At 33.9% G+C, this 20,919-nt stretch overlaps 1 protein-coding gene across 2 annotated transcripts in view; it reads right to left on the reverse strand.

Annotated features, from left to right (window-relative positions):
- Positions 1 to 20,919, reverse strand: part of LOC126853198 (uncharacterized) — a 167,802-nt gene that overhangs the window by 93,534 nt on the left and 53,349 nt on the right. The gene's annotated exons all lie outside the window — the stretch shown is intronic.

The raw sequence follows: 20,919 nt of genomic DNA on the forward strand, positions 1-20,919 counted from the left end.
TTATTTTGTCGATTATTTTGAATAATTGTTGATGTCGTTTTCATGTGATCGATATGTCGGTATAAAAAAATCTATAAACGAAAAGTGTACGTGTGTATCAAGGAATTCATATCATCATAATTCTGTTATTTTTTCCTCACTATTTAAATTTCATTCTTGAAAAGTCATTGGAAATCATTCAAACTTAAAAAAATAAATGTTATTTTGCAATTGTTAAAATGAATTTTCTCAAGAAAATTTTTCATACCCATGATTTCGAACACACCCTCTACAAATTGTTTTATAAATTAAAATATATACATATTTCTTGTATATATTTTACCTGAATATATGAATCCATTTGTATACCTTCCATATAAAGCTGCGGCCACGCATGCATAATCGCGCGAAAATCAACCGAGGCGTTCTCACGATGCTCGAGACCTTTTTTTTTTCTTCCCGTCTCATATATTTGCACGCTTCGTATATTTATGCAAAGTGCACGTCGACATATGACAAACTGCAAACTAAAGCGCGAAAGCGCGAACCGAGATGCATCTCGTATGGATACGCGCGTGGATAGGGACATGCGTGTATATTTATGCAAAGCGCAAACGTTGTCACACATGTACGCACATACATGACAAACTGTAAATCGAACATTGTACATCCTATGCATTGCGTATCCACATCTATAGAATGTCCAAAGCTCAAGTAAGTTATTGTCTATGGACTTTTTATACATTTTTATGTCTTCGGAAACATAAAAGATGTGAATTGTAAAAAGTCAAGGAAAAAAATTGTATATTAAATATTTATCATATATTTATATTGCAATAATTAATAATTAAAATGTCAACACTCTTTGCATGCAATTGATTGATGGACATTCTGCGCATATTTTAAGCGCGTTTATGTTTGTGTACGTATATGTATGTGTTGTAACGCAAATACGAATATTTTATGTCGATTGTATACATAACAACATTTGGTTATACATATGTATGTGTATGTATGTATATTGTGTTATTGCTTATGTTATCGAGTTGATGGTGCATGTATACTTGACTGTGTAAATTTATTATAAGATCTTCTATGTAATTATTTCCGCATTCTTATTATTAGCGGGAGATATGAATTTAGATTTATATCAGGATGATCCATTTTCTTTAACAAATTCATTTAGTAAACTAATACTCATTAATAACACTGCTCTACGTCTTTAACGCGTTTGTTGTTTATACGAGAGAGGGGAGGGAGGAAGGAATATATTAAGTAAACAGTTTTCAGTCGATGAGATTCTTCAGTTAAACAAAATATTAAGATAATAATGTTTACAAATAATAATCAATTAAAAATAAGTAGTCTTTAAAACGCAATTTTTATGCATATGAATATAATAATTGCAGATATCTTGACCGCAAAAGTAAGACATGGTAAATCGCTCCTCTAAATTTAAGTAAAAAAATTATATCAAAGCATACTGATATTAAGAAAAGCGAAAAAGAACGAGCATCTCTCCGATAAGGAGCGCACTTTTTCATCACTTTCTTTTGAAGCGCATAGACTCTGTTTATGAGCCCGTGGAGAATCCGGGACTTTTTCACGGCACGTTTGGCACAATAAACGGAATTTATATTCCGATTCTCTGGAAAGAACGCTCGTTATAGGATGGTACGTACGCCAAGCCCGGAAACAGAAATTGTAGTGCTCCATGCCTACGTCATCAATCGATCGTTCTGCCGACAATGGGTATTTCGCGATACGTGCGATTTGGCGGATCCCGCGTTGCAGATGATCGCTGTCGTGTATTTGGCGAAACATGTCCCTTTCGGCAAAAAATCGGCGCGATTGTACCGCAGGATATTTTTCGATGAAAATTAACACACGGTAGTTAGCGCGCATTGTGCCTGTATGTTGTTTGCTCACGTCAATTGAAACGACCGAGTTGGAGTTTGCGTTAAATTTATATGAAAATTGGGTTAAGCAGCTAAATAAATATAATAATATTTTCTCTATTACCACATATTTGTTGTATACCACATGTATTATATTAATACGTTATTATATATAATATTATATCGCGTGAATATCATATGTTTTTTTTAAATATAAAATTATTTAAAAACAGACGGATGAAACCAAAATAATTTTCTTTGTCATCCCTCATTTATTATCTAAAGATTTTAGTAATAAACCCAGCACTCAAAGATAAAATCCCGGAGATCCAAGATTAAACTCAGCGAGGAAATAATCCTGATTACTGTCCTCTAGGTAGACGGATTATCGTGGTACTCGGTCATGATATGAAATGTACGACATATAAGCAAACTTTGCAAGATTTTATTAAGATCAAGCCAATATAAATTTATAGATTAAGTATATGAAGGATACTAATTTTAATACTTTTTTTTTTTTTTTTTTTTTTTAATTACTAATCATTATAAAATGGCTAAATGAATAATTGATATTTATTTAATAATTTTTATAAATTATTTTTATTTGGATATTATGTCATTTCTTTTCACATGAGCATCAAGCATTCAATGTAAATTTATATGCTGATTTTGTCGGCTAGTTGCCGTTGATTCGTTCTTTCAATTTGCACACACGAGCGTTATTTACAAGTTTGTATGGTTTAAAATCTCTGACAAAGAAACCGCGAGGGAGTGGCAAAAAATCGACGGCATACATTTCGGAATACTCATATTTCAGAAAGAGCTCTGCGAATACTTTCTATCCACCTCGTACAAAGAAGAGTTTGTGTACGCCGAGAAATAGCCAGTGCCATAACAGAGGGAAATTCGCTGGAGGAAAAGCGAATGAGGAAAACAGATTGAACTGAGGTAAAATGTGCGAAGAGAAAACCGATAAAATATATCTACGAGAGAGGATCTAACAATAAATCTCGATATCGAACATAATACTCGAAAATATTTCTACCCAATGCCGGATGCTGTATAGAAAAGTTTAGTTACATTATTGCTATCGCGTACGATATGTTATGCGATACATGACGATATACAAGATTGAGCGAGAATATGTTGCCACTTTTATGTCAAGTTAACGTCATCTCTTGATATAAAAATTTATATTTATATGAAGAAATGTTTACACACAAATCTTTCATAGTGTATAATACAAGCAGAAAAAATAATGTTTTCATATATATATAAAATATGGAATAAAATATTTTTCGATAAAGTCGAGTTTGAAAGCATTTTTTAATAAGCATGATAACTAAAAACTGAACATGAAATCAACGAGAGAACAAAGTTACGAAGAGAAATGTGCGAACGTATTTGAGCTCCCAGGGAAGAGGAAAGATGGCGATAAAATAAAGCAAAATAAAGTAAAGTTACAAAAGCTCTGACATCACCTTCGCATCTTTATTACGCTTTGTTGTTGTTGTTAATCTAACTTTGCAAAAGTTTATATTATTTTATTGTGTTAAAATAAAATATTGTTACTGTAATCACACAGATGAAGTACCTCTTATATATTTCTTTCATTAACTTTTGCTATATAAATGTTTGCAACGAGAAGCAGTGCCACGATAAAACGGAATAGAAAGAAAGATATCTTCAAATACAAATTTTATGAAATTGTTTAATAATCACAAAAATTTATAGAAAAACTAATGTTTAAAGCAAAAAAAAAAAAGAAAAGATTTCTTGGCAATTAGTGAGTACTAACAGGCAGAATAAAGGCAGAAGAAAAAAAGTAATTTCGCGCTATTTATGTTTAATCGGAATATCTTTTTATATTCCATCAGCTTTACGGTTTGATCACAAAAGCAAGCGATATAGCAAAAGAAATGCAACTAAACTTTAACTGAAGTTGAGCAGTGTCTGTAGCTATTGAACCATCGAAAGAACGCTCGAAATAAACTCTGTTCGACGAGAGGCAAACAGAAATTGTTTCAGTAGGCAAAACACGGCGAAGATCGAAGCGCGTGGAGATTATCGCGAAAGAAGAACGAGCAAAGAAACAGAGGGGGACCGAACGAAAGCAAAGAAAAAATTCATAGGGCGAAGCGAATCTAATCCGAAACTTACACAACTTGTTTTACCAGCTTGAACTTAATCGAGCTACTTTTTTCGAAAGAGTATTGCGTAGTACGAATACATATAAAAAGTTTGCCGTATTCCATTATTGATTTACGAAAGATACTCTTTGATGAGATGAAATGATCACTTTTGAATTTTTCAAAATACTTTTCACTATAATTAATAATCGTTAATGATAAAAGAATTATATAGAAAAGTATTTGTTTTGTTTTGATAAAAAATTCTTGGCTTTTTTTATTTCGAACATTTATATTTATATTAAATCGATTTATTCATTTTAGAAACAATTAAACATCTCTCGCTATTCATCTTATATCAATATTTTTTTAAACATTAGAATTGGAAAAAATGATTGAAATAGTAATGGATATTCTCGATTCGGATTATTAGAAATCGTAACGAAAATAATGACGAGATCGGCAATTGAATTTCCGTCCTTACAATCAGCTATCGTTACCTGAAGCCTCGGAATCGGAGCCTGGCGTGGGGCTAGCATCCACACTGTGCCTAGATCCTTGGCAGCACTCACTGCACTTGCTGCACATCGTCTCCGGCAATAAAATCGACGTGAACGGTTCTTAACACTTGTCTTCGATCGTGGCGGTTCCGGTCGTCGGCATTATACGCGCGTAATCGTCATCGTTTCAAAAAAACTCCAAACCATGCCAAGTTTCGCGAGCGTCGATTATCGCGTATGGCGAACGGACGGTTTTAAACCGTAAATCCGGTTTTATCGGCGATCATAAAGCCGCGAGCGTTGACTGCAATGGAATTTTTTACTCGAGATCATTCGACTCTTTTATTGATAAAGGAACATGATTGATTAATAAATTCGTGTAAAAGTTGTTCCTATAATTACTAATTTTGCTTATATAATATTCCACGCGCTGTCAGATTGGTGAAATTAATTCTTTATATTTTTGAAGAAACGAGAAAGAAACACACACACACACACATATACTCTCTTTTTTCTCTCCCTTTCTTTAATTATCGTATATTCCTGATATTTATTCAAAATGCGGAATACCATCGGTCTCGTTAGAGATTTATAGCAAAAAAAATTTAATCCACGTGAGATTTTTAATTAATAAATAAACGTTGAGACAATTTTTAACCTAATAGCGACCATTAATAACCACGCCGTTGATATCAATTAGCAAATATGAGTTGGTAATATTTGGTCCTATCCTCGTGTGATACTCGGTTCCTCGTTTAACGGCGAAAGTGAAACATATAACCTACCACGCGCCTCTAATGGATGTGAGCACTCATCGTTAACGAGATGAACGATAGTGGCCAGACTTGCACGAGAGCATAGAGGAAGAACTCTGCAAATGTGGAATAAGGATTGAAAGCACTGTTGATTTAGGAGGAAGAATTCATTTTGCGTATGCGCGCATTGTAAAGTCGGGAAGCACGCAAATCCCGAATGAAAATGTCATTCGATTAGCTGCGAAATTAGGGCGATGGAAATATCGCAAAGAAATATGAACGTTGTGGTGCGAGAAAAGATCGAATATTCATATAAATGATATTGAGAGCGTTTTTAATTACGCGAACTCGCATGTGCATTTTAAAACACTTAGGTATTCGGAGGGATTCGTTGCTTATACCACCCGAATATGAGTAATTGATGATTATTAATCAATTTTGGATAGTTGTCGTCAACTATGAAGAATTAAAGCCGATAGAGATCGGATATCGACAGAATTGTAAACGATGGCCGATGATTTGAAACATTCGAGTGGCGGTCATTGTTACGCTTGTTACCGATCACCATATGGTTGACTGGCGCTATTATTTGCAAAACTAACGATTTGCGATCGTTTTATCGCTTTTATCAATTCCAATATTGCATTGTGTAAATTTAGCATATAAAACAGTGTTGCAATTATAAATATTCTGCAAGATAATCGGAAAATAAGCATTTTTGATTAGCGTTTATTTTATTAATAATGTTATTATTAATAAAAATTATGTTAATGTTACATGCTACTGATCGTTTCATTGTGAATATTTGAATGGTTATAAGATTTCGAAGAAAATTCAAGATTTTTTTCTTATCAAAGCATCGACTTTATTTCTATAAACGCGTTTAGATGTACAACTATTGCTTTAATAAATAGCTATCGTTGAAATTATTTTGCAATTATAAATTATGCGATGGTTAAACATGAAAAATAATAATCGATAATGAATGACGAATGTAAGAGCTCAGGAGTTATGGACGTTAAACGTCAGACGGAACAGAAAAATAGTGATAGATGATGACAATATTCCGAAAAAGAAAAAATTTTATCAATATCTATCAATTATTTTTTACTAATAAATAAAAAGGATTACATTTTTATATAACAAGGAAATTTCAATGAAAAATAATATATTATTAATAATAATTGTTGGAAGTTTTAAAGAAGAAACTTTCTCACATAGTTTTGCTTTTAAGCTGCAAGTTCGAAATAAGCTGTACTCAAAGCAAAGTAAAAGCTTCCGTGTTGTTGTCGGGATAGAAAGAATTTAATTTTCAACCAGAATTGCAAACAGAATTATCTCCGCCACGTTCTGCGTCGCAGATTTGATCATTTTAAAATATCAACCTGTTACACACTAATCCTCAAGTTAATCAAGTGCGGCGTGAATTTTTAAAAATTTATCACACGAGAATTATTTTCACACTCCGCAGTTAATGTTCGTTAAATTGGTGTTCGACTCTCGAGTCTCAAAGGAATATCTCTATATATTCATCAAGTCAGATGAAACTGGTTCGAATTGAAATGTAGATAAACATATGTTTTAAATGCGCCCGCGTAAGCTATTTATTTTCCTTATTTTTCTCTTTTAAGAAATTGAGAAAATAGATTTAACTTGTAGAAACTAACCTTTATGTTGCGTAAATAATTTTTTGTTTTATATATATTAAAGTATCTTTTCCAACATTTTGATCAAACTTGACACTTGCATATAACTTCTAAATTATAATAATGGATGGAGAGAAAACAGGAGATGGCGCATTGGTAAAAATCAAGCACCGCAAAGCTATTCAAACAGAGAAATATTCACAGTGAAAGAACTCGGAGGTTTTTCATGCGACGAGAAAAAGAGAAGCGCTCCCAAAGCAAAAGGAGAAAAAATGGGATATGAAAAAAATTGCCGGCAGGGAAGACATCGCGTTCGTAACCAGGACGCGTCGCGCGTCTATCTGATGCGAGTATCGTGGGCGTTCGTGCGTGTTTCGTTTCGCATCGTGGAAAAATGATACGCGGATGATACGCGGCTTATGCGTGCCGCGGGCGAGGGCGGATAACTGGAGCGACGGAGGGGTCGGTTACTGGGGCAAAAGTGTACCCGTGCGCGTTACGGGTGACCGATAGATGGGTGCATGCGCGTGCACGCATCCACCCCGTCTCTCCCCACGCTCCTTCTCACTTCCCTCCTCCCTCCCCCCTTCATCTACCACCTCCCCGTATCGAATATACGTGCACATACCATTTATTTTCCGTTTCGAGAGATCGATCTTGGATACACGATGAGCTCGATTGGAGATACGTTCCTTTGCGCGTTTTTCTGGGCGAATGATGATCCGAAATCAATGGATTTCTCTTTGATCGAATACGGATACATAGAAGAAAAGGGGCGAGTAGTCGTTATCGCAGTCGCGATGATTGTGATAATTATGATGAGCGACGCACACGAGACGCGAAGGACGCTTTGCGAGACGCGGGAAAATGACGCGGCTGTAATTTGATTAATTCGATCCTCGTTATCGCCTGGCTCGTGGTTCACTCTCGGCAGTGTTACAGCGTCGTTACGACTATGCGTGGAAGAGAAAGGGGGATGGGGAACATTTGAATATTGGAGCATGGTTGAATAATTTATATAATTTACATATTCCGCACATCTCCCGCGATAAGAAGTAGAGAGCTCGGTATCCTTTGCATTTTTGCAGAGTAATATTTTGCATCTGCGAAAAAGAGCGCAAAGGGATTTACTTTGTAAAAGATATTTGCAAACGTTTAAATTATTGAATTACTTTTTAAAATGTAACGTCCTCACGGAGGACGATGGAAATCTCATGCAAAGTGTATGAATTATTTCCTAAAAAAGTTGACGTGATTTTATGCTAAAAAGCTGAATATTGAATATGCAAAGAGGATCACTTCAAGAGTTGGACATTTCAAAATTGGCGCCAGACGTTTTATATCGAAATGATAGAAATTAAAGCGTGAAAATCTGCATCTAATTATCTTTCTTCGAACATGCCATTACACAAAATCCCGGTCCATTTCGCACGTTTGTCGTATCATTTGGTTATGGCTACTTAAAGCGCACGAGACACATTGATACATTTCGCAGTCAGCAATTGTGCATTTACAGTTCAAAGAAATATACCGGGAATAGTGACTGCGACATCGACAGTAAACACGCGTCTTTTCTTTTATTTCAGCTTTGTACTACTCTTTTTAATGTTTTTTGATTCTGTATCATTTCACTTTAAACGTCTTATCTCGTCCTCTTGTACATTTTTCGTTCCAACTGACAAGCCTTTTAAAAACCATAATATTACGCCCATCAGCTGTTTTTAATTTACAAATTATTAATGAAGAGTAGCACGATATTATGTATTGTAATGTATGAAAATATGTAGAGAAAATTTTACTCTTTTAATCTTTCTAAAAGAAGCACAAACGATTATTTATCGGATCTCGAATGTGAATTTCCGTTTCTCATGAGATTCCGTATTAAAGTTCTGTTTTAAATAAATTAGATAGAGAAAAAACGAGAAAGAGAGAGGAGAAATTGAAAAAATACCCTCGAGGATATAACGACGTATTGGATCAATGAAACGTCAATGCATCTCCGGCACAAAGTAGCAACTTCCTGGATATTTCCAGCCTCATCTATTAGGGCTCCTGAATGCGCCGTGGTCGGATTTAAAAATAAAATCTCGTCAGCGTTCCGCTTGTGTGTCCGTGGAGTATTTTTAATTGCTCTTAAACGCGGATGGACACGTCGATCCATCGACTTTATAGTCGAACGAGCACGATAAATAGCTCGTGTTTCTTTCGCATTTCACTGACGCGGCGGCGACACCACCTTTTACAAGCAGACATCGTCTAGGTATTATTCGCGGATTTTCCATTTGCGACAACATAACGCCAAAGATATGTGGATTCGAAATCCTCTTGAGATTGGTCAATATTGAAATCACTGTGGAGCACCGCCGCCATTATACCCCTGTTCTCTCTTTCTATTTTCTTATTTTTTGCGATCTATCCTATATCGCGACACACGCTTGCGCTTTTCTCTCTCTCTCTCTTTCTTTCTCTCTCCGCAATATCTGATTTTATGGGATTTCGCAAACAGGATCGGCAAACGGGTACGTATTTCATAAACTAACGGCACACACGGACGTGCATTCGAGAGCCTAATATCGTCGAATTGGTTATGCATGATTGCCGCGTAGGTATTGGTTCGGTTCCGTGCAGATATCGAATATTGAATTATTCGACTGACAAAGAGAAAATGGCTTATGTTTTTTAGAGAAAAAATCCTAATAAAAATAAATATTTAAAAAAAGAGAAGTTTCCGTTCGTCTGAAATGAAATTTGCATATTAATTCATATGCGATTGTATTGCAATTTTCGCGAACATTGAAATAAACTTTCGGTCATTTATTGTTGTTCGACATAAAAAAGTAATGATAAATGATAAATTTAACAATAATTTTCCGATTTTCTCATTTTTATTCTATACGAACAGTAATTGAAATATTAATTATAATTAATAACCGCGTATTAATCAATTTCAACTGCATTTTTATAATTAGTTACTTAGACATAAAAAATGATTGTATCGCAACTTTTTTTATTTTACCGAAAATGTTGAAATATCGCGAAAAATAGATTGAAAGTCGATAATAAAAACATGAAATTTTAATTAATCATATGAGAAGGAAAAAATGGTGTAAAATAATTGAAAAGATGTGAGACAAGAATTGAGAATAAAAGAGAAGAAAAATGTGAAAAGGGAAAAGAAACTTGAGATATATGGTGCGAATAAATTTTTCTGGATATGATTCTTGACGCATTCCGTGTACATCATGTGTACGGATGCTGGGTCAAGAGAACGTGCGCAGATACGCCACCTCAAATTGAACGTAATTCGGTTGCTGGAATCTGGACACCCGCACGCCATGCAGAGTTTGCTCGAACGAGGGACGAAATTCATCTTGAAATTGGGTTGAGAGAACATGCACACCCACGCTGCGTTCCTAGCCAATATCCCTCAGCCGTTTAATCACGATTATTATCAGTGTTTACCGCAGGATACGCAAACAATTGATTATACGTGCCTAAATTTTCGCGAAGAAAAGATACAGGTGAATAATTGTATTATAAAAAGTATTAATTATATCAAAAATCTTTATTAAAAGAATTTACATTTTGAAAATGTATTAATGTTTAGTCTTTATAAAAAAGCGCATTTTTAAGTATATTTGTTATTTTATTTTATATAAAAATAATTTGTTGATGTTTGATTATAAAAAAAGGTATTATTATAGCATTGTTCTTTTTCATTATAAAAGCTATCGGTAAACGTTTCTTATAACAATGGGTTTAATACGACTTTGCGGTTTTTAATACTTCCATTTTTACTTCCTATATCTTTAAGGAAGTGAAATCCTTTTAGACAGGCGGCAGGATATAAAAAGATAATGAAAAGTACAAAGAAAATAAATTGGAAGATGCCTGAATGAAAGTCAAAAGAACACAGAGAAGACGAGAAGAGTTACTTTATGTCGAATGATAAAAATTACCTAACAAAGCATTGCTAAAAAGATATTTTGGGATTGGACGTTTTATTTACGATAAAATTAAGATTACAAAAATATCTTTTGATTCGCTATTTATTTAAGTGGAATTTTGACTTATATTTACGCAAATTTTCTTAATGTGTCTACTATATTTGGAAACATGATTTCAAAATGAAAACATACAATATCACCGAAGACAAAGTGATAGACGTAAGACTTGTAGAATAAATTGGAAGATGACAGTAAATCGATACGTCCGAGACAATATCAGAAAACACGGAAGACTTTCAATTTTCATGTCGGTTACGGAATATTTATATAATTTGTGACTAGTTGAGACATTTCAATTCATCAAATTTTTTTCAAGTACAAAACTTTTGTCGAAACAGTTAAATCTCTAAAAGTAAAATTCTTAATTACGTTTTTATATTAAAACAGGTTTGAAAATAATTCGTATCACACATTTTAATGAAGTGTTCCAAATTTTTATACAATTTATTTTTTTTTTTTTACATTACAAAAAAAATTTTGTACAATTAAACTGTTGTTTCACAACTTGATACTTGTTTTAACACTTTTATAAAGTCACTGAAAAATTTTCTCTCTTTAAAAATTATTCAGTTTTATTTCATTCGATAATAAATTAATTTTTCTCTACGATAAACACAAAATTGTTTCTTTTTTGTTTAATTTAATTTATTCATAAATTATTTTACAAAATAAAATACTAGAGATGTGACTCTGCCTCTGCAAATTGTGAGATAGAAGAGAAAAAATCAAGAATAAAACACACAATACAATGTATAGAAAATTTTGTTCTGTCAAGTTTTACAGCTGCGCAATAAAGCGTAGTTGAATTATTTCTTAAGTGACGATTAACTAAGAGCGCTTAAGGAAGAAAAAACAATGTCAGCGTTGCCACGGGTCAATGACTTTCATACTACGTTTAAGATACGCAGTTCGTGAGAAAACGAAAAGATTTTATTTCTGAGAATAATGATTCGTTACATCGCTTTCAACGAGATTATTTGCGAAACAAATTATTTGCATTGATAATAATGTGTAAATAATGTTTAAATATTTTCTTAATTACGAGAAAGATTATTTCTCAAAATGTCCAACAATGTACATAATATAATAATAAAGTAAGGAAAAATATTTGATAGAAATATGCGGAGACGTTTTCTTATTAAAATAAGAATCTCGATGTAAAATGTACGATAAAACTTTACAAAGGAATCGTGCAAAAAAGTTAAATAAAATTTCGCACAAATTAAACAAAGATAAGTTCGAGAAACTCCCTTCGTATTATTTCACGATGTTGAGACAAGCTAAAAAAAAAAAGAGACGACATATTTACGAAACAAGCAATGTAATTGTTAAACTTTGCAAAATGCTGATGGTAATGCGATGGTAATGACAAAATATTTGACACAATTGCCGATATCGACAACTGACTCTAAATCTTCTCTGAAATTTCAAAGTGTTCAGGACATTTCCTCCCGAAGGCATTACGAGACGACATTTCAGGCTCTTCCAATCACCGTGTATCGTTCGGAAAGAGCCTTCCAAGTTTGCTCCAAGATGGAGTGTATATATTGGTCAGTTAAGGGTTTCCGTTCCGTTCAATAGAGTATTTCGTCAATCTCACTCTTCGAACGAGAAAATGTTCTTAAGCTCGACTGCTACAATCATTCTACGATTACTCTTTTATCTTTTGCTTTTACCCCATAGATAAACGGTAAACGGATCACGTAAAAACATTCTTTGCTATCCTAGACGATTAAAATTTAAAACGTAAATGTAATTTTGAAATTTTAATTTCCTTGACACTCTTCGAATTTCTCTCTGTACTCGTATAAATAAATTATTATAATGGTATAAGAGAATTTGTGTTGCTCGTTTAAATTATCCATCAATTTTGTAAACTTCAATGAAATAATCGCAATCGAGAAGAAGCAGATTATTTTCTAAGATGTCAATTTAAAATATTCTCAATTTTTTTTCCAAACTTTCGAAAATTATATTCTATTAAATTATCTAAAGTTTTAATTATGCTTGCTCGTGACAAATTCATAAAATAGGCTTTAATTTGTGCTAGCAATGTCGTGCGCCAAATGCAATTACGTTGTAATATTCGAGCGGGTGTCGTTTTGTGGTAACGTCAATGAGATCATGTAATTCACGTGCGAGGCGCACGCGAATATAGATGCACCGTAAGTGACAAGCGAGAGCGAACAACGAGAGTATGACACGAGTTTTCCGTGCAGATTTCCTCGTAACTAGCTGGCAAATTATTCACGCCTGGTTTATGTGCGCGCTATAAAATATATGCGACAGCATCGACATCGCCATTAATTATCATCATATTGTAACGTCTGCACAGATGCCAACGGCGATGATAGAGAAGGAAACAATAATTTTAGAAACCATAAAACCAATTAAATACTCGGACTTTCTCGTCGTTTATCATTCCGCTTTTAAACGTGTTATAAATATTTCAGGAAAATGTTATTGTGTGTGGTTATATATGACAATAATTTATGGATTTTACAAATTATATTATTATTATTATTAATTTATCAAAAAAAAATATTGCGATCGCAAATTGCACAAGGGATCGCTAGCCGATTTTAAATAACACAAAGCTTAAAATATTTTTGCGCAAAGTATTCTAGAAGACTTTACTTTATATATCATTAACCCGCTGCTCTTGCAACGAATTTGTCGTTTTAGGAGAGAGTCTAAGGGCATTTCTATCTCTCTCTCTCTCTTTTTCTTGATGATTAATTTGAAGAGCGAGGCACCGCGAGTGCTTTATCGAAATCGCTTTATATGAAATGACAAGTATACTCGTTGTAAAAGAAACACTCATCGAAAATGAAGAACGCGATGGAGGAAACGACAAATCTACCGTTCTTTATGGAATCGTGTTAGCTCGATGAGTTAGTAGCGTGCGCAAAAATTATTAAGAAATTCTCGCGGATAATAATTATCGCGTTTGTGGTCGTCAACGTCACCGCTGCGAATTATTATACGCGGGTGTGTCGCGTTATCTGCAACTCTGAGGGGCCCCTGGGTAATTGGAGACGAGGCTTTCGTCGAGCTTAACTTTGTTACCGCCTGTTCCAGTCTCTCTTTCCTTCTCACCTTCATCGCGTTCGGATCCCCTCTTTCTCTCTCTCTCTCTCCTTTTCTCATTTTCTCTGTCCAGTACACGTAATAACGAGATTCCAGAATTAAACCGTCCACCGTGAAACGACCAGCTGGAAAAGATCTCCTTTCGCGTCTTTCTTTCTTTCTACCTCTTCGTTCCTGCTCTTTTTACCCGAGTTCCGTTTAATACTTACAACTCGATTTTGTCATTCGCTCGCGAATAGTTAATCATCTCGCGCTTCTTTAGATGGCGAAAAAATTGTAAGCCGTGAAAGTGAATCTCATGAATAATTTCGACAATTAAAACTGATTTTATTGTTTTATGTTTTCTCGTTAAATAAAAATGTTATTTTGTAATCAAACTTTTAGCCGTTTATGTATGATATTATATATTTTCACAACTTTCTCTAATACTACGAGAAACGCGAAACATTTAATTGATTCGATACTCAATTTGTGCGTACTACTGTGAAATATTGGAATATTTTTACGTGGCAAATTTTATACCTCGAATACGATGAAGTATTTCGAAAAATTGAGGACAAACAAAAACGCATATTTTGTGATAGTGAAAAATGATGGAACAGTTAACGCGAACCGCACACATACATACATAATACCTGCGTCAGCTGCCGGTCAGCTGTCGTTTCGCGATTGATATTAATAATTTTTTGATCACATATTTAATATCGCGCATAATAAAGTGCTCCAACGCATATTAAAAATCTCTTACTTGGTGTCAATTGCTTTTGCAATTGATAATTTTGCAAACTTTATTTATTATCAACCGATATAAGCGTGGCCATAAATTTGAATAACATAATTATTAAATGTAAAGCGATTTTTATCTCTCAGATAATCTATAAATAATATTGCAATTTCTATTATAAGTGCAATATCTCTCTCTCTCTCTCTCTCTCTCTCTCTCTCTCTTTTCAATTTTACTTATTAAACACGATAAACATCTATACGATTACGAGAATTATAGAAAAATAATTATTGAAAAATGATGGCCTTTTGGATTATATTAGACCATATAATAGTTGATTAATTAACTTTACTTAACTTTCTCTCCCCGGACCATAAGCCCTACTATAATCTATAAAGAAGAGATGGAAGGGCTTTTAAAGGACTAAAGAACAAAGTTACCTAGTTTAATTACCTAACGGACGTTAATGCAATTTGCTTGTAATCAGCAACTATAATCAAACTATCATACTTCAAACAATGCCACGCTATTATCTTTGTAATCATTTGTGAATGTGCATTATGTTTTATAAAAAAAACTCTATTATTTTCTTACAATTTTTGTTATTGATTTTATTTCTCACATTTCGTAAATTGCCCCCAATCATAATCATGTGCACGATCACCATTGATGTCATTGTGGAAGTGCAAAAAACGCTGTTTGGATCATATGTAGTTGAGACATAAAAAGCACAGTATTTAGGGCGAAGGGGAAGAAAAGTTTATAAAAACAACACGAAAGTAAAATAAAAATATCTCTGGTGGATTTTTTGAACGTATCTAATCATCGTAACTAATATTTCTTTTCATCGCAAATTTGCAACGTCAACGTCTCTTTATTAATACAATTTCTGTTTCCGTCATCCTCCCCGCTGCCTCGAAATTGTAACCAAGTAATTGTTGCCGTCACGCGGGAAAACATCGTACGATCGCGCCTATATTTTTTCACAGAAAATCCCGCGAATGAAAACGCTTGCGCGCTCAGGCGAAATTTTCGCGAAGAGTCTTGTTTAAGATCACTTTGATAAGCACGTTGATTACATCGCTAAACGTCGGCATTTTACGCGTCGCAGCATAATTTCTCACTCGGCGTTTATTCGTTTCCTCTACTTTAGCTTTCGCATTTTTGTAAAAATTCAAGTATTGGGGACATTTAACAGGGAGAGATTCTTGCACATCTTAGTTTATTTATAAAAAAAAGTTTTGTATACTTTCAAAGAATATCACTTTATAAATATTAAATATAGAGTTTTCCAAGATATAATCATATATATGCTTTGTCGATTGTTGAAGATTTTTTTATCATTTTTTTTTTATATAAAAATATATCCATAATAAAATTCGTCCAAATCGTGGAACGTTGATTATTAATGAAATAAAAGAGTTCTATGAAAATTAAAAAGTCCTCTTAAGCTTCAGACACACGCGCACAAATAAATCCTGCCTACGGTATTTAATGGATAAAACAGTCGTGGAAAATGAACGCGTGAACGAGTCATTTTCTGTAAAATCGCGAAGCGTCGTACTTTTTCCTCTTTTCGTCCCTCGACGTATTTATCACGAGTAACGAGACGCCGTTCTACGTCTCGAGTGGGTATTCTCTATAAAATTAAAGCGGCCCGGGAGAGATGCGAGCGACAGTAATTATGGAGCGGTTTACTTCTTCAACACCCGACTTTAGCAATGGCAGTCTTTTTGTAATGTGGGATTTTCATGGTCGACGACGCATTTCGACGCGCGTTTTCGTGTTCCTCGTTTATCAAGACAATTACAAACTGTTTTTGACGGCGATAATAGATTCCACCACACGATTGCGTATAGTGGCATTAACGTGTATGAATCGTGAAGAATAAAGAGCGACTGCACAAGCATTCGTTAAGTGTAGCATATAATTCACTAGAATGGAGAAGGAAATAAAAAAATATATACGTTTTATACTTTTTGTAACAAAGCTTTTTTGGAGAAATGTGCTTAATACGCTCGTAAATTTTCTAACACGATGCAGCAATTATATTAGCTGAGACTTAACGTGCGCCAGCAAGATTTAGTTGCAGTTCTGCACGATTACGTAAAGTTTAAGAGATTTAAGTTAAAAATATTGAAATAGAGTAAATGCCTGTTACGAAAATATACTTTAGCTAGGACGTGATAGAAGTTGTATGTCATTTTTCAGAGTTTGTTCGATCGCAAACTTCCAACTCCATCAGGCCGAACAAACTTGATGTATCGTTGAACTTTCCGCATATGACGAACGTTATATATATATATATACCTCACCACTTTGCATTTTACGATGTACATTCATGCTGTGCATAAAGCGCAAGATAATATATCACCGAAAAGTCTGACTTAATTTATTAATGATAAAATAAACGTTGAAAATTTACATCAAAGCATTACGTTCAAGCAGTACGCTTTATTTTAAAACAAAATATTTTAATAATTACAAAATTATTTGTCATCGTAATTCAAATTTAATATAGTATGCTTTATTTAAAATTATATTAATTAATAAATTAAAGTTGCTAATTAATATTTAAAAAAAAAATATTCTCATTAAAAATGACATCAGATTATATATTAGATACACATAATAGATTCGTATAAATTCCGTATCGATTCCTCCGTCATCGAATCGATAATAAATTTGCGAGGGGATCGCAGAGAATCGCATCACTAGAGAATCGAGGGCAAACCGGATAAGCATCGATTCTTGGCTCGATCCTCAGCTGCTTTTAGAGTATACGACGTTTTGTGACGTTAGGTAATATCTGCCCGTGATTATTGACTCGAGGCGGTTTCGCTCAACGACTTGACACGATGCTCTTACGATGGATAATTGACGATTAATAATCCGGCATAATCAATTTTGCAAAATACGACTCAAACTTTCCGAGTTGCGCCACTTTTATAAAAACTTGCTTTCGTTAATCTTGTTTGTCTGGTGAATCGATTAATCAAATGTTTTTTTTTTTTTGAATATTATATGTGCTATATACATATATCTAAAAATATTTACGAGAATTGAATGCATTATATAATATCTAAATATTTGTACGTGATTAACGTGTATTTTTGTTAAAAAAATCTTAAATCATTTATTCTTATTAATTAATTATATAAAAATATGATTTATGATTGTATCTAAGAATCTATATACATATTTTTAAATGGAGTGAAAAATATACCTCGAACAAAATTCATTAGAGTATACAAAAGCAACAAAGGGTTCAGAGTTCTTGATCGCTCTACTGGTCAATGGAAAACGGCCCTTAACCCCAATCCGTTCTTGCATCGACATTGTCTTCTCTTTGTTTCTAAGTGAAGAGAGTAGCGGGCATTTCTAGAGCGTGAATGTGTAAACGAGCGGTTATTCCACTTGTTCGCAAACACATTGACACGGGTCAAGGTCAATCGCGAAGCGATTGCACCCCTCTGCAAGATTATTTTTATTCCTGAAGCAAGTGGAGACGTATAGGGTTTTTCAAAAGATGGAAAATTAATATAATGTCATATCTCTGATGAAATCTCGCTTTAAAATTTTGCTAAAGTTTGCTTTACTATTGAATGACAAATGTTTCATTATTTACTTATCTTTCTGACGCTCAATTCGAGAAAAATTTAAATATCCGATTAGAAAAATTAGATTTAATAATTTAGTTGTAAAAATAGTTGGAATGTAAGGAAGACTGGTTGATCAACGATCGATCTAAATTTACTCGTACAGGTGGTCTCCGTTCGATTAACTACTATTGCGGTACCTTATCTGGGTCAGTTATAAAGCCTTTTTTTGCTACATGATTGCTCTCATGTTTCTCCTTTTATAATAGAACCGATCATAATGCTGCAAATTTGCAGCAAAAAAATGTTGCTAAATAATCAAATATCTGATCATCGAATATATATATATACATATATATTATAGTTGTATTTATAAAAATGATTAAAAAGATATTAAATTTACAAAAGCACACACATACCCGTGTGTCTATTTTAAATGATATTTTGTGTTTAACGATTTTAAAAATATGAATAGAATTCTCTCTCTACAGAATTGATGCTAATAAAGTTGCCATTTAATTTTAGACTTCTTTTTAAAGAACGGACAAAGAAAAAGATTTTAGTTGAACCGTAGTCTTCTTAGCCTCGTTTCACGGAAAGTCGCGCTGGCATTGCGCAAACATCGTTACTTTACATTCGCATTCAAAGGAGAATACCGATAGAAAGACTATGCGATCGTTGTTCGTAGTCGTCGTCGTCGTCGTCGTCGTCGTCGTCGTCGCAAACGTCTCTGCCTCAATAGTTGGGTGTCTCTTTTAAAACGCGGTCACCTCGATTGTTCGAGGATAAACAAATTAACGCGATCGATGGGGGCGCAGACGAACCGTACGCCGGTCCATACCTTTTCGCGTGAATACGCGCCTCTGACAGGTCAAGGACGCTCGGTAGAGCTGCAGAGAGCTGCAGGGAGAGAGAGAGAGAGAGAGAGAGAGAAAAAGAGAGCAAGAGAAAAGAGAGAGAGACGAGCCCAAGAGGGGCACTCGTTAAAAAATTCACGCGTGACCTCCCACGTTGTCTCGAACGCATATTTCCTGGCTGGCAAAAGTGCATCGTGGAGTACGTGGAGATCTACATACGTACGTCTACGTACATCAATTTCCTGCGTGCATTCGAGCCATTTCCGTTATGTAGACGATGTCATTAAGAAAATTGAAAGCTGGCAATTTTATGCGAGCCACCCGGATTATCGCAAAGTGCACACTTTATACTGTAACGCGTCTCTTCCGATAAAGAGAGCTCATGTATCGAAATAGTCATCTGTCGCTATTATAGGCCAACTGTTGCATTTCGGTTTGCGTAATCGCGCATCTATAATTTTCTGGTTAATTTCTAAGGCAATTAATAGATATAATATTTAATATTAGCTTCTTTTAACGCCAGTTCTCTCTACGTATTCTACGTTGATACTTGCATGCACCTTGTAGTGTCATGCAAGGAGGATCGAAACAAGATTAAATCAAGACAATTTTGCGAAAATTTGATCAAAGCTCTCATTTTACTTTCATTAAAATAAATCCTCTTAATCGTCTTATCTATTATTTCGTCGATTCATCTTCCTTAGACTCTACAGACAGCATAAAGACGTTTATACGTCAAGAGATGATGATTTAACTTGAAATGTTAAATAAATACTTGTAAATAAATTCTAAAACGATTGAAATGAAGAAAAAGCAAACATTTGTACGATATAGGAAGGAAAACACAGGAAAACAGCAATTGTCAGTTAATTGTGTCTTAAATAGATAGTTACTGATTACAAGCATTTGTCGACTATTCTATTTATTATATGTATAATTGTTAGTTTGAAACTCCCGAAAACACGCTCGCTTTATTTAGATTAATTTATTAAAAAAAAATATACAAAGGCATGTTTTTTCTTCTTTCAAGACTGTTGCTTTATATTCGGCTGCTGTACGTTGCATTTCTTGTTTGCTAACTTTTAAAGGTGAAAAAAGCAGCATCTGTGAATTATCGATGATCGTAATGTCCTCCACATTTCACGCTTATATAATATTATGACATCTCGCGATTATCAATTGAAAGTAATTATGCAAAAATATGTCCCGCAGTTAGATATCGTTAAATCTTGATGCCAATAAATCTGAGAAATTGATACGAATTTTTCAACAGTGTAAGAAAAATCATTAAAAATTGTAATGACTCCGAAATGATTGTTAATATAAATAATTATGAGTTTATATTAACTCAAAGATTATTTTGGATAATTTTCTTTAATGATAAAGACTTTGTCACGGCTGACGGCTAATATTTATAAGACTGTAAACTGTCATAGGATACATGATTTATGTGTAAACATAAAAATTCAGCAATAAAATTCGGAATAATTAATAATGATGTCAAATGATCTAGGCTCTCTCTCATTGACAGTCGACGCTCGTAATTGGAAGTAACACAGTCACCTTAGGATTATAACTATTTAAAACTTTATTAATGTCAATAATTATCATTAAACTATGTAAGTCTCAAATCTCTGTCGCGATTAAACATCCAGAAATCTTTGTCAATCAATTGTTAATATTATGTCGCAATCAGAAGAATCAGATTAATGGGTAGAACGTGAGGAAAATTATG

This window comes from Cataglyphis hispanica, chromosome 11 (assembly GCF_021464435.1).
Source record: "Cataglyphis hispanica isolate Lineage 1 chromosome 11, ULB_Chis1_1.0, whole genome shotgun sequence".
Taxonomy (NCBI): domain Eukaryota; kingdom Metazoa; phylum Arthropoda; class Insecta; order Hymenoptera; family Formicidae; genus Cataglyphis; species Cataglyphis hispanica.